Source organism: Crotalus tigris, unplaced genomic scaffold (genome assembly GCF_016545835.1).
Source record: "Crotalus tigris isolate CLP2741 ecotype Arizona unplaced genomic scaffold, ASM1654583v1 scf7180000017752.986373038:1224578, whole genome shotgun sequence".
NCBI lineage: Eukaryota > Metazoa > Chordata > Lepidosauria > Squamata > Viperidae > Crotalus > Crotalus tigris.
In genome coordinates, this window is record NW_024096614.1 from 525306 (window position 1) to 538280 (window position 12975).

Sequence of the window (12975 nt, forward strand, 5' to 3'; positions counted from 1 at the left end):
CCCTTTCAACCAATAAATCCATTCTTATTGCTTGTAGTGGTCTTTGAGGAAATATGAATCCCTTCCTCTGCAGTAAACATCTTTTCCTGTTCTCCTTGGAATGTAGTTGCTTTGTAGTTAGAAATCTTGGTCTCTGCTTCTTCTGGTTCTCTAAGTTGCTGAGGAAAGGGTTGTCAGATGAAGTAAATTCCTCTTCTATCTCTATAGAATCCTCTTCTGGTACATTTTGATTTATGCCATAGTCAGTTGGAAACTGAACATCAGTTTGAGCAAATGTAGTAGAGTCTCTGGATCTTAATTCTAAGTTAGAGTTTTTAATTGTAGCACATATTTCTGCAGTGGCCTCATAAATCTTTTCCAATATAAGTGCACAGTTCAGTTGTAACTGAGGTTTCTCCATTTTAATACTAATGCTTAAAAGAAGATCTATTTTTCTTTTTTGTGAAGGCTATATTTAATACAAGAAACATCCACCCCCATAGCTTCACAGGTGCACAGCTTATCTTTAGTATTTTGAAATTGAATAAAAAATAAGCAAAATTGCAGTATTGAAACTTCGCCACTAGATGCCCTCAGTGAGTTAAGAAAGTCTTTTCCAAAAATCAATTTCTTTTTTCTGTCTTCTGAAGTGTAATATATATATTATAAAATTTGGATTGCTAACAAAGAATTAAGGGAGAATGGGATAGCTATTTCGAGTTTCTTAACTCTCTTCAGCCAAACTTACCCTTCTGAGATTCGAGCCTGAGCTGTGTGCATTTTAGGCAGCTGTATTAATCTCTAGGCCACAAGCTCTTTCTCACTTTGTCAGCTGAATCAGGGAGGGAAGAGACAGGGGGAGGAGATTTACCTTGAGTGTTTCTTGATGCACCCTGTCGGCCCAAATATGGGAGATAGAAATCTTCTTTCTTTTTCTTTTTTCTTTTCTTTTGCCTGTATCAGCTCAATCCAGAGTCATTCACAGGCAGCAGTCACAACTGCGACATCATCTATATTATAAAATTTGGATTGCTAACAAAGAATTAAGGGAGAATGGGATAGCTATTTTGAGTTTCTTAACTCTCTTCAGCCAAACTTACTCTTCTGAGATTCGAGCCTGTTAGGCAGCTGTATTAACCTCTAGGCCACAGGCTCTTTCTCACTTTGTCAGCTGTATCAGGGAGGGAAGAGACAGGGGGAGGAGATTTACCTTGAGTGTTTCTTGATGCACCCTGTTGGCCCAAATATGGGAGAAAGAAATCTTCTTTCTTTTTCTTTTTTCTTTTGCCTGGATCAGCTCAATCCAGAGCCATCCACAGGCAGCAGTCGCACCTGCGACATCATCTATATTATCGTCCCCTGAAGACCATCGCTCACCCTCAGGAAATGGAGAGTATGAGCCACGGAGAGGGGATGACCCCCACACCAAGGATTTTGTGCGAAGGGGGGAGTGACAGCCAGGATAAGAATGTTACAAACCCTGACACTATTATTGGAAATGCCCCCATTGAAAAGAAAATGAAAGTTAGTGAAGTAACATCAGAGAATGGGAGTCGCAATAAGACAACTACAATGAAAGCTGGTTATGTAGGAGAAGGCAATGAAGTGATAATTGCGAATAAAGACTATGGAAAGATGGAAGGTGGGAGGAGAATGAGGAGGGGGAGTAACAGGAAGGAGGATAAGGAAAACAAACAACGAAAACGTGCAAGCTCCCCCAACCCACGACCACATGAGGAGAAAAAGGATGAGAATGTTGGTACAAAGGAAAGCAAGAAAACAACAATCAGTAACACGGAAACTAGGATCAAAGTGCAGATGGATTGGCTGGGGCCCGTGACGAGATCCATGAGCCGGGCATAAAGAACGCCACAGCCATAAATAGCCTCTCCCATCAACTGGAAACCACCCTGATGATGCCGGCAGTTGCCGGTGGAAGCTTGGGGTTTTAAATTTATTAAAACTTTTCATAGTTTTATAATTTCCTGGTGTTCTTGCATTTATTGCTAGCTAAACATATATATATATATATTCTAAGGTTTTTGCGGGTGTTTGTATGTAGGTCTTTGGTCATTCGGGTTTTCTCCCGTGTCAAATTGGAAGTGTCTTGGCGACGTTTCGACGAAGTCTCATTCGTCATCTTCAGGCTGGTGTTTTCGGCTTCGTGCTTCTAGGAGCAATGTGTGATCGTAGCTGTTTCTTCCTTTTAACTGCCAGTGGGGGTATGAACTGATTGGATGAGAGCTTGGCTGTGTTCTGATTGGATGGAGGTGTGTTCTGATTGGTTAGGAACACCACAGACAGAATCAGTAAGATCCTCCACAAACACAACATTAAGACAGCATTCTGCACAAACAGAAAAACATCCACCATCCTAAGAAACCCAAAGACAAAATTGAATTAGAAAATCAAGGAGTATACGATATCCCATGCACCGTTTGTCCCACCACATACATCGGACAAACCAACAGAAGAATAAGTGCACTCATTGAAGAACATAAGAACTCAGTCAAAAAAGAGGAACCAACTTCTTCCCTGGTCCAACACCTTAAAATCACAGGACATGAAATTGACTTTAAAAAGACCAGAACTATCGCCAAAACTGAACACTTTAATAACAGAATAATCAGAGAAGCCATCGAGATAGAAAAACGCCCACACAGCATGAACAAACGAGATGATACCTCCCGCCTACCAGCCATTTGGAAACCCGCCCTTATTGACAAACGAGTCCCTAACAAAATGAATGACACCAGATCCACACTCACAAAAGCCACAAAGGATGTCACCACTACACGTCCACGCAAAAAGCAAACCCAAACCCACACCGATGATGAGGCATGACCACAAACCAGAAGCCAGACCACAGCTGCATCATTAGCCACTTTAAACCCCTCCAATCCATACATGAAGCAAACTGACACCCACCATGAAGATGAGGCCGATCACGAACGCAAAGCCAAATAATAGCAATGCAGTTCACCATCTCACATCACCGTGCAACTCAGACTAACCTGAGCACAACAAAGCCCCCACCCAAACAAAACACTCCCCAACCAATCAGAGCACAGCCAACCCCCCATCCAATCAGAGCACAGCCAACCCCATCCAATCAGAGCACAGCCAAGCTCTTAACCAAGCAGAACACACCTCCATCCAATCAGAACACAGCCAAGCTCTCATCCAATCAGTTCATACCTCCACTGGCAGTTAAAAGGAAGAAACAGCTATGATCACACATTGCTCCTAGAAGCACGAAGCCGAAAACACCAGCCTGAAGATGATGAACTTCATCGAAACGTCACCAAGACATTTCCAATTTAACGCGGGAGAAAACCCGAATGACCAAAGACCTACATATATACATATACGTATACGTATACATATACGTATACGTATACATATGCATATGCATATGCATATGCATATGCATATGCATATACATACACATACACATACACACACACACACACACACACACACACACACACACACACACACACACACCATATATATATATATATATATATATATATATATATATATATATATATATATATTATATGTTTTCTGAGGTTTTCGCGGGTATTTGTATATAGGTCTTTGGTTGTTCGGGTTTTCTCCCGCGTAAAATTGGAAGTGTCTTGGCGACGTTTCGACGAAGTCCCATTCGTCATCTTCAGGCTGGTGTTTTCAGCTTGGTGCTTTGAGCAGCAATGTGTGGTCTTAGCTGTTTCTTCCTTTTAACTGCCAGTGGGGGTATGAACTGATTGGGTGGGAGCTTGGCTGTGTTCTGATTGGGTGGAGGTGTGTTCTGAATGGTTAGGGGCTTGGCTGTGCTCTGCCAAACAGAAAAATATCCACCATCCTTAGAAACCCCAAAGATAAAATTGAATTAGAAAATCAAGGAGTATACGAAATCCCATGCACCACTTGTCCCACCACATACATCGGACAAACCAACAGAAGAATAAGTGCACGCATTGAAGAACATAAGAACTCAGTCAAAAAAGAGGAACCAACATCTTCCCTGGTCCAACACCTTAAAGCCACAGGACATGAAATTGACTTTAAAAATACCAGAACCATTGCCAAAAGTGAACATTTTAATAACAGAATAATCAGAGAAGCCATCGAGATAGAAAAACGCCCACACAGCATGAACAAGCGAGATGATACCTCCCGCCTACCAGCCATTTGGAAACCCGCCCTTATTGACAAACGACTCCCTAACACAAAAAATGATACCAGACCCACACTCACAAAAACCACACAGGAGTCACCACCACACATCCACGCAAAAAACAAACCCAAAGCCACACCGATGATGAGGCACGACCACAAACCAGAAGCCAGACCACAGCTGCATCATTAGCCACTTTAAACCCCTCCAATCCATACATGAAGCAAACTGACACCCTCCATGAAGAGGAGCACGACCACGAACGCGAAGCCAAAAAATAGCAAGGCAGCCCAAAATCTCAAACCCCTCTGCAACTCAGACTAACCTGAGCACAACCAAACAGAACACTCCCCCAGCCAATCAGAGCACAGCCAAGCCCCTAACCATTCAGAACACACCTCCACCCAATCAGAACACAGCCAAGCTCCCACCCAATCAGTTCATACCCCCACTGGCAGTTAAAAGGAAGAAACAGCTAAGACCACACATTGCTGCTCAAGCACGAAGCTGAAAACACCAGCCTGAAGATGACGAACGTGTGTCCTCATTTGCTTTCTTTTCTTTGGATTCTGAAGTAGGTGGAGCAGCCTCCCTACCTCTCTGATTGTCTCCATCCTTTGATCTATTCTCTCCCTCAGGTTTATATAGTGGTTTGCATTTCTCCTTTTCCCAATCCACATCTACACGGCTATTTTCTCTGTGAATGTTTTCCCTTTCATCCCCAGCACCTCCCCCTCATACCCAGCTGCTGTCAAGATGGTCATATATCACATTCTGGGTTGGTTGGGGTATAGTGGTAAACTGGGGTGGCTCGATAAGCTGTTTGTCCATGGGGTGAGCCTCGTAAATGAGTATATATATGAGTATAAAATGCCTCTGAGACATTGCAGATATAGGGGAGGGTAACCCGTATCGTCTGTGGCATTGGTTCATCAGTTAGTGAATTACTCCGGGATTCAGATGATGTACTATAATGATTAATGAATCTTGCCGGGTACCCATTGTGCTTGCATATCCAGAAAAGATGATTTCTTTCCTCCTTCTTTGCTCTAGCAGTACTACAGTGTGACTCCACTCTTTTAAATAACGTTTTAACACAAGTGACTTTATGGGCTATTGGATGGTTACTCTTGTAATGGAGAATCCTATCTGTATAAGTTGCCTTTCGGTATACCCTGGTGTTCAAAGACCCATCCAGTTGGCGTTGAATTAATACATCCAAAAATGCTAATGAGCCCTGGTTTTCTTCTTCCATTGTGAACTGGATGTCTGGGTATACCGAATTCAAAATGCCCATAAAGTCAGTCTTGTGCTGCTTCTTGATGACTACAAATGTGTTGTCCACATACCGGGCCCAAAACATTGGTTGGTACTGGGCCATCGCTATGTGTTCTAACTGTTGGAGCACCACCTCTGCTATTATGCTGGAAATCGGAGACCCCATGGGTGTTCCCTTGGTTTGTTCAAATATAGTGCCCTGAAAGGTGAAGTAAGTCTTTAGACAGACTCCCACCAGTTTTATAAGATCTTCAGTCTGGAGGGAGTCCTGTTGTTGTTCCGGGTTTGTTTGATTCAATTGGTCCCTTAGGACCGCGACCGCAAGGTCTTGTGGAATGGAAGTAAAAAGGGAAACCACATCAAAAGAGACCATGAGTTCATCTTCCTCCATCCTCAGGGCTCTAATTTTATTTAGGAAGTCGTCTACCGATCTCACAGTGGTGTTACTATTGTTGGCCAAGTGGCTGATGCGCACGCTCAGCCACTTTGCCAATTCAGAGGTGGGGCTGCCCCTAAATGCTACAATAGGATGGAGGGGGATGTTAGGCTTGTCTATCTTGGGTAGTCCATAGAACCTGGCTAGAGCCGAGTCACTAGGATGCACCCTTCTCAAAACGTCATCACCCATCCTCCTGTTCTGTTTTAAGCCATCAAGAAGCTTGTTGGTATAGTTTTTGAGTGTAGTCATGGGATCTTTATTCACCACCTTGTATGCTGTTCTATCACTGAGCAATTCAAACGCCTTGTTTATATATACTACCTTATCCATGATGACAGTTGCCCTCCCCTTATCTGCCAGAAGTATGACAATAGTGTCATCCTTTTTAAGTTGACTCAGGGCTTCCCTTTCACTCCTAGATAATGTTTGGTAGCATCTGTGATTCATTATAAGGCCTGTGACTTGCTGTTTAATGGAACTCTTAACCTCTTCCCCCACTCCAATGTGGCACAAGGCAGGTTCTAATGCTGCCACAAAGTCAAGCGTACCTGCGTCTGTGAGGTTGTAGCCCACATCCCGTTGCAGCAGGGTAAATTGTGGTTGGGTTAATGTTTTAGTAGACAAGTTGCATACCAATCTTCCTGAGGAGGTGTTGTTGTAGGACTCACGTAGATTGTCCATTCTCCGTTGGAATGCCTCCGTCATGTGTCGGCTTGTCTGTTCTGTAGTTTGCCGAATGTGTTGATCCAGTATCCAAAAATGCTGGTTTGTCAACTCCATGCTGCAATACTTTCGATGATCTTGAACCCATGCTTTTAAGTTGTTTATGCGCCTGTGTTGGTCGTTGATCAGCGCATGCATGGTATGGCGCTGAAACTGGTGAACTGCTTGTCGGCATTCCAAGGAGTCAACGGTCGGTTTCCTCCTCAGCGACTTTGGGGGCAGGTTCTCCTTAATGCAGCCATGTAGAAATGTTAGCTTACAATAGTTGGATGAAATACGATGCACAAACTTCTCCCACTTCCTAGCTCTGAGCAAAACTGCTCTGTCATATCCATGAGTAATAACATTAAAAATATGAACCCTGGGTATATTGATGTTTAAAATAAAATGAGCACCAGGGTAGTTAAAACTATAAAAAGTTTAATTAAAAAACGCCAAGCTTTTGCCCTCACCTGCCGGCATCATCAGGGCTTAAAACACTAGGAAGTGAGGAAGTCCCTTTTATAAGTAAGCTAAGGTCTGCGCCCAGCTCTTCGATCTTGTTACCGGACCTAATTGGGTGGATTGCGGTCTGGTGATCCATTTCTTCCTGTACCACTTATCTGTGTGTACGTTATCACTTGTCTTCTTCTCCTTGGGTTCTAGGGTAGGTGGGACACCCTCCCTATCCCCCTGGTTGTTCTCATCCCCTATTTCTCTTTCTTGCTCGGGCTTTTTTGATGATTTACATTCTCTCCTTTTCTTTCCTCCCCAATCCACATCCATGCAGCTGTCATTTCTATGGGTGTCCTTTCCTTCTCTAATGCCTCCCACTCATACATTGTTGTTACTAGGGCGGTCCTGTATATTGTTCTGAACTATCTGGGTCATAGTGGTGAGTTGGGGTGGTTCGGCAAGCAGTTTGTCTGCATAATACGTTTCACAAGTACATTCCTGCCCAGTCGTCATGTCTCTCCCCCCTCTCCCTGCCATCCTCTGCGTCTCCCCTCCACACGCTGCTATCCATATGGGGGGAGGAGGGGGGACTTTGGTCTCCTTGGGTGCCATCGTACTCATCCTCCACCCCCCTCCTCCCTCCGATGCGTCCCGTTCGTACGCAAGCATACTGCAGATCGTTTAGATCTATTAGTGTTGCTGGTACAAGACGTGGTAGGCCGATCATTGGGCCATCGCAAATACAGCCCCCCCCCATGCGTCCTCCTGCCGGGGTTCGCTCTTCTCTTTTGTCTTTGGGCTACTCATCCACACGTCGTCGCTCCTAATGTTCCGTGCTCCACACTTTCCTAATTGGGTCAGCGTTGCTAGGCGGGGGAGCCGTCTCATCACCTTTGGGTCGATTGCTTTCCCTCTCCTGGGCTGCAAGTGGGATGTCAATCCTAATTGTCTCCTCGCTTCTCCGTCCATGATGCTTTTCCGCGTTCCAAATGGGGTGTCTCCAGTGTTCATGATGTGGAGATTTCGGGCTTCGATTTTTGCTGCCTCCCTGATCTTTTGGAGGCGCGTCCGTGCTACAGGGGGGGTGGGGGCTTTTGAATGTTGCTCCTTCTCCTCTAAATTATCCACAATCTGTTGGGGGATTGACATATCTTCCTTAATTTCTCTTATTGGTGTACTAAATATGTCATCAGGCTGCCGGCAACGGGGTGGGTGGTTGTTCACACTCCATGATCTTAATGCCAGGTGCACTGAGCAGAGGTCAATGCGTCGGTTAATAGAGTCCCTGTTGGAGAGCCATGCTTCTTTGAGCAGATGGCCTCCCTTCATATTGTCACCAGCTAAGACGCATACCTCATTGAAGTTGAAATGGTGGCCAAATTCTGCCATATATACCCATATCTGGGAGTGCTGCTCGCCCCTTTAAACTGCCAGTTTAGGCTCGTGGACCCTGGCCTTCACTCGTTTAGAGGTCTCCCCAACATAGTTACCTGGGCAGTCCATACAATCAATCTTGTATATGACTGCCAACCTCTCCATGTTGGGGAGCGGGTCCTTAGGGCGCATAACAGCAGCACGTAGCGTTTGATTAGGTTTATGTGCTACTTTTATGTTATATGGTGCTAGAATTCTTGCTGTTGCCTCTGTGACATTACAGATATAGGGGAGGGTAACCCGTGTCATCTGTGGCATTGGTTCATCAATTAGTGAATTACTCCGGGATTCAGATGATGTACTATAATGATTAATGAATCTTGCCGGGTACCCATTGCGCTTGCATATCCGGAAAAGATGATTTCTTTCCTCCTTCTTTGCTCTAGCAGTACTACAGTGTGACTCCACTCGTTTAAATAACGTTTTAACACAAGTGACTTTATGGGCTATTGGATGGTTACTCTTATAATGGAGAATCCTATCCGTATAAGTTGCCTTTCGGTATACCCTGGTGTTCAAAGACTCATCCAGTTGGCGTTGAATTAATACATCCAAAAATGCTAATGAGCCCTGGTTTTCTTCTTCCATTGTGAACTGGATGTCTGGGTATACCGAATTCAAAATGCCCATAAAGTCAGTCTTGTGCTGCTTCTTGATGACTACAAACGTGTTGTTAAACATTTTTTAAACGTGTTATTAAACATTTAATTGTTTTACCTCCTGGTGCTCGTTTTTATCTTTTGAATATGTATACACCCAGGAGACTACGTTCCTCAATTTTTAGGTTAATTTTATATATATATATATATATATATATATATATATATATATATATATATATATATATATATATATAAAAATTGAGGAATGTAGTCTCCTGGGTGTATACATTTCAAAAGATAAAGACGAGCATCAGGAGATAAAACAATTAAATGTTTAATAAATAGATAACCTAGCTTTCGATGGCTGTATTGCTGCCATCATCGTCAGGGTGTTAAAAGCCAGAGGGTGGGGGAGCTCGTTTATAAGCACAAACGCGCCTGCACATGCTCATAGACCTCGTTATGGGGCCCGGTCGATTAATCCTCCCATCACTCATGTCAGATGTATTTCTGAGTTCTAAGTTCCTGCAGCTGATTACTTCTCTGTTGCGCGTGGCTCCTAAGCTGGGAGGCGAGCATTCCATGTTACTTCGCACCAGAGTAACCTGTGTAACTGCAGACCAATCCTGCGATGAAATCCTGGATCCGGCTATCTCCCTCCCCGGTGTCTGTCATATCACTCTCCGGGGGCATGCATCTGTGCTCCCATCTTCCCCTATAGCCCCCAACCTGCTGCCCTTTCGTGCGTGGGATGCACAGCAGTTCATTGCGATCTCCGTTCCTGTCAGTTTGGCGTCTGATTCAACTCTTCCCTCAGAGGAAATTCCAACTGCGGTCTTCGCACGTGCGCCCTCATGCGTCCACCGTGCTGTTCGGGAATGCGTGATGGGACCCTTAGTGGGGCAGTTGCAGTCATCATCCACTCCAGGGGTTCCGATCTTCAAACAGGCATCCAAGCCAGGTACAATAAGCAGATCATCCGGTACGCAAGCACCAAAGTCACCGCAAGGAGAGCTGTCTTGTATCACCTCAAGAGTGGGGGGGAGGACTGCTCTATACCATTCAGTAGGTCAGACGCAATGTCAAGGAGGGAGAGGGGGAAGGGGAGGAGTGTTCGGAGCATCCAGGGTACCAGGGGGTGGGTTGCTATTGTCAACGAATTCTTCGTTCATCACTGGGTGTGTGCAGGAATCGCTAATAGCCGGGGGCACTCCGGATGGTAGGATCGCCCTTATCTCATTGTCTATCTCTTCGTTGGGACAATCAGGATTTGAAACAGTGGGGTGCTTCCTACGTCTGGAACAAATGTGTGCCTCCCAAGCTTTCATGACCTGGTGTGCAGGATGTAACTCCACATATCGATTAATAGACTTACAATCCGAGAACCAAGCCTCTTTGAGGAGTCTGCCGCTCTTGGAGGCATCACTAGCAATAACCTGCACTCCACTGAAATCAAACTTGTGTCCAAGCTCTACCATGTGAGTGAGGATCTGCAAATAATGCTCCCCTCTTTTTATTGCCAGCTTGTGTTCCTGTATTCTTGTCCTTACTCTTTTAGAGGTTTCTCCCATGTAATTACCTGGGCAATCCATACAATGGATTCTATAGATCACCCCAGATTTCTCAGTAACGGGGAGTAGATCTTTCAACCTCATGATACAGGAACGCAATGTGCAATCCGGTCTATGTGCCACCCTTATTCCATAGGGTGACAATAGCCTAGCCGTGGCTTCAGAAACGTTACTGACATAGGGGAGAGTAATACATGTAGTCTGTGGAAGTAGCTCTCCAATAGGTGGATTATGGGGAGGTCTGGATAGAGCACTGTGGCGCTTGATGAATTTATTGGGGTATCCATTACGTCTACAGGTGTGGAACAGGTATTTCCTTTCTTCAGCCTTAGCTTTGGCCGTGCTGCAGTGTGAGTCAGCTCTTTTAAAAAGGGTTCTAATACAGCTGACCTTGTGGGCCACCAGATGGTTGCTGTTAAAATGCAAGATCCTATCGGTGTGCGTGGGCTTGTGGTAGACCCTAGTAGCAAGGGTCCCATCAGGTTGGCAATGGACCAAAACGTCAAGGAACGCCAGCCTGCCTTGATGTTCCTCCTCCTCCATAAACTGCAAGTCCACACACACCAAATTAAGTATGCCCACAAAGTCAGCCTTCCGACTCTTTTTGATGACAACAAAGGTGTCATCAACATAGCGGGCCCAGAATTTGGGACAATACTGAGCCATTGACACTTGTTCTATCCACTGCAATACAGCCTCGGCAATAATGCTGGAAATGGGTGACCCCATGGGAGTACCCTTTATTTGCTCATAGGTGTTACCCTGAAACGTGAAGTAGGTGTTGAGGCATAAGCCCAAAAGGTCCACAAGATCTTCCAGGAGAAGGGAATCCTGGTGCTGTCCTAAGCCCCTGCGACTCAAAAGATCTTTAACGGTCACAAGGGCTAGGTCCTGTGGGATAGAGGTGAAGAGGGAGATACCATCACCTCATCATCTTCTATCCTTAAGGACCTAACCTTGTCCAGGAATTCCTCTGCTGATCTTACCACTGTCTGGCTATCAACGATCAAGTGGCCGATACGAAGACTCAGCCACTTGGCCAAACCAGACGTGGGGGTATCCCTAAAAGATACTATGGGGCGGAGGGGAACCCCTTCTTTGTGCACTTTGGGTAGCCCATAGAATCTAGCCGCCGCCGTGTCGCTAGGGCGTATCCTCAAAAGGGTTACGTCGTCTAATCTTCTACCTCGTTTCAGGGCATTGAGCATCTTATTGACTCGATTTTTAACGGTCACCATGGGGTTCCCACTCACATTCCTGTAGGCCGTAGTGTCCTCAAGCAACCCCGACGCCTTACTGATGAAATGTGCTCTATCCATGACAACCGTAGCTCCCCCCTTGTCAGCTGGCAATATGAGGGTTGCATCATCCTTCTTGAGCTGGGCAAGAGCTTCCAACTCATTTCTCGATAGAGCTTGGTGGGGTCGATGACTCATAAGTAATCCCACCACACGGTGTCTGATGTCATCTCCAACCTCCTCCATACCAACACGGTGTAACGTTGGTTCTAGCGCCGCCATAAAATCCAACGTGCGAGTGTCCGTTAAGTTGTGTCCATTAAGTTGATATATATATATCAAAAAAGAAATGGTACAATTCTTAAAAAGAGAGGAGAGAGAAAACCTTTTCCATCTTTTTTTCCTTTTTAGTATCCAAATAGAAGTAAATAGACTTTCAGTATTTGTAAAATGACTTTCTTCCCCCCAAAAAGCAGAAGCTGCCTTTCCAAGCCAGGGAAATAATTCCAGAGGCTCTTACAGGTACAAAAACAAAAAAATCAGAAAAGAGAGAAAAAACAAGAAAAAATTTTCACCCGGATTCACCACAGGGGCACTCTTAGCTTAGATGTTGTCTGACTTATGGTCTGAAGTGGCAGGGCGATCGGCCATTTTACTGGCTGATCTTCTTCTCCGTTGGCACTCGGAGATTCGTCCGGACAGCTGAAGGAGCTGCCGCTCCTCCGCAGCTGGACAGCAGCCTCCTTGAGAGAAGTCACACCCACCAGGGCGACTTCGGACCCATATAAGGGTCCATCGATGGAGGGAAACCTAGCTGACGAGGAGAGAAGTCTCCCCGTGTCACTAGTGACACTGCAAACCCAAATATTTAATGGAGTAAAAGGCAATGCTGATTTTATGGATTGTTTTAAGGATAATGATTTAAAGTTAGAAGTAAGAAAAATGCAATTACATACATGTGTGTTTAAATTAGTTAGATGATTTTTTTTTCGAAAGACTATTAAGGATAGAAAATATATAATCATATACATACAGATATATATGTTCAGGAACTGAAAAAATGTTCAGTTATGGAAATGGAATTTTGAAATAC

At 44.7% G+C, this 12975-nt stretch overlaps 1 protein-coding gene across 1 annotated transcript in view; it reads left to right on the forward strand.

Annotated features, from left to right (window-relative positions):
* The window catches only part of LOC120306748 (cytochrome P450 2J2-like), a 46597-nt gene that overhangs the window by 18605 nt on the left and 15017 nt on the right, over positions 1-12975 (forward strand). The gene's annotated exons all lie outside the window — the stretch shown is intronic.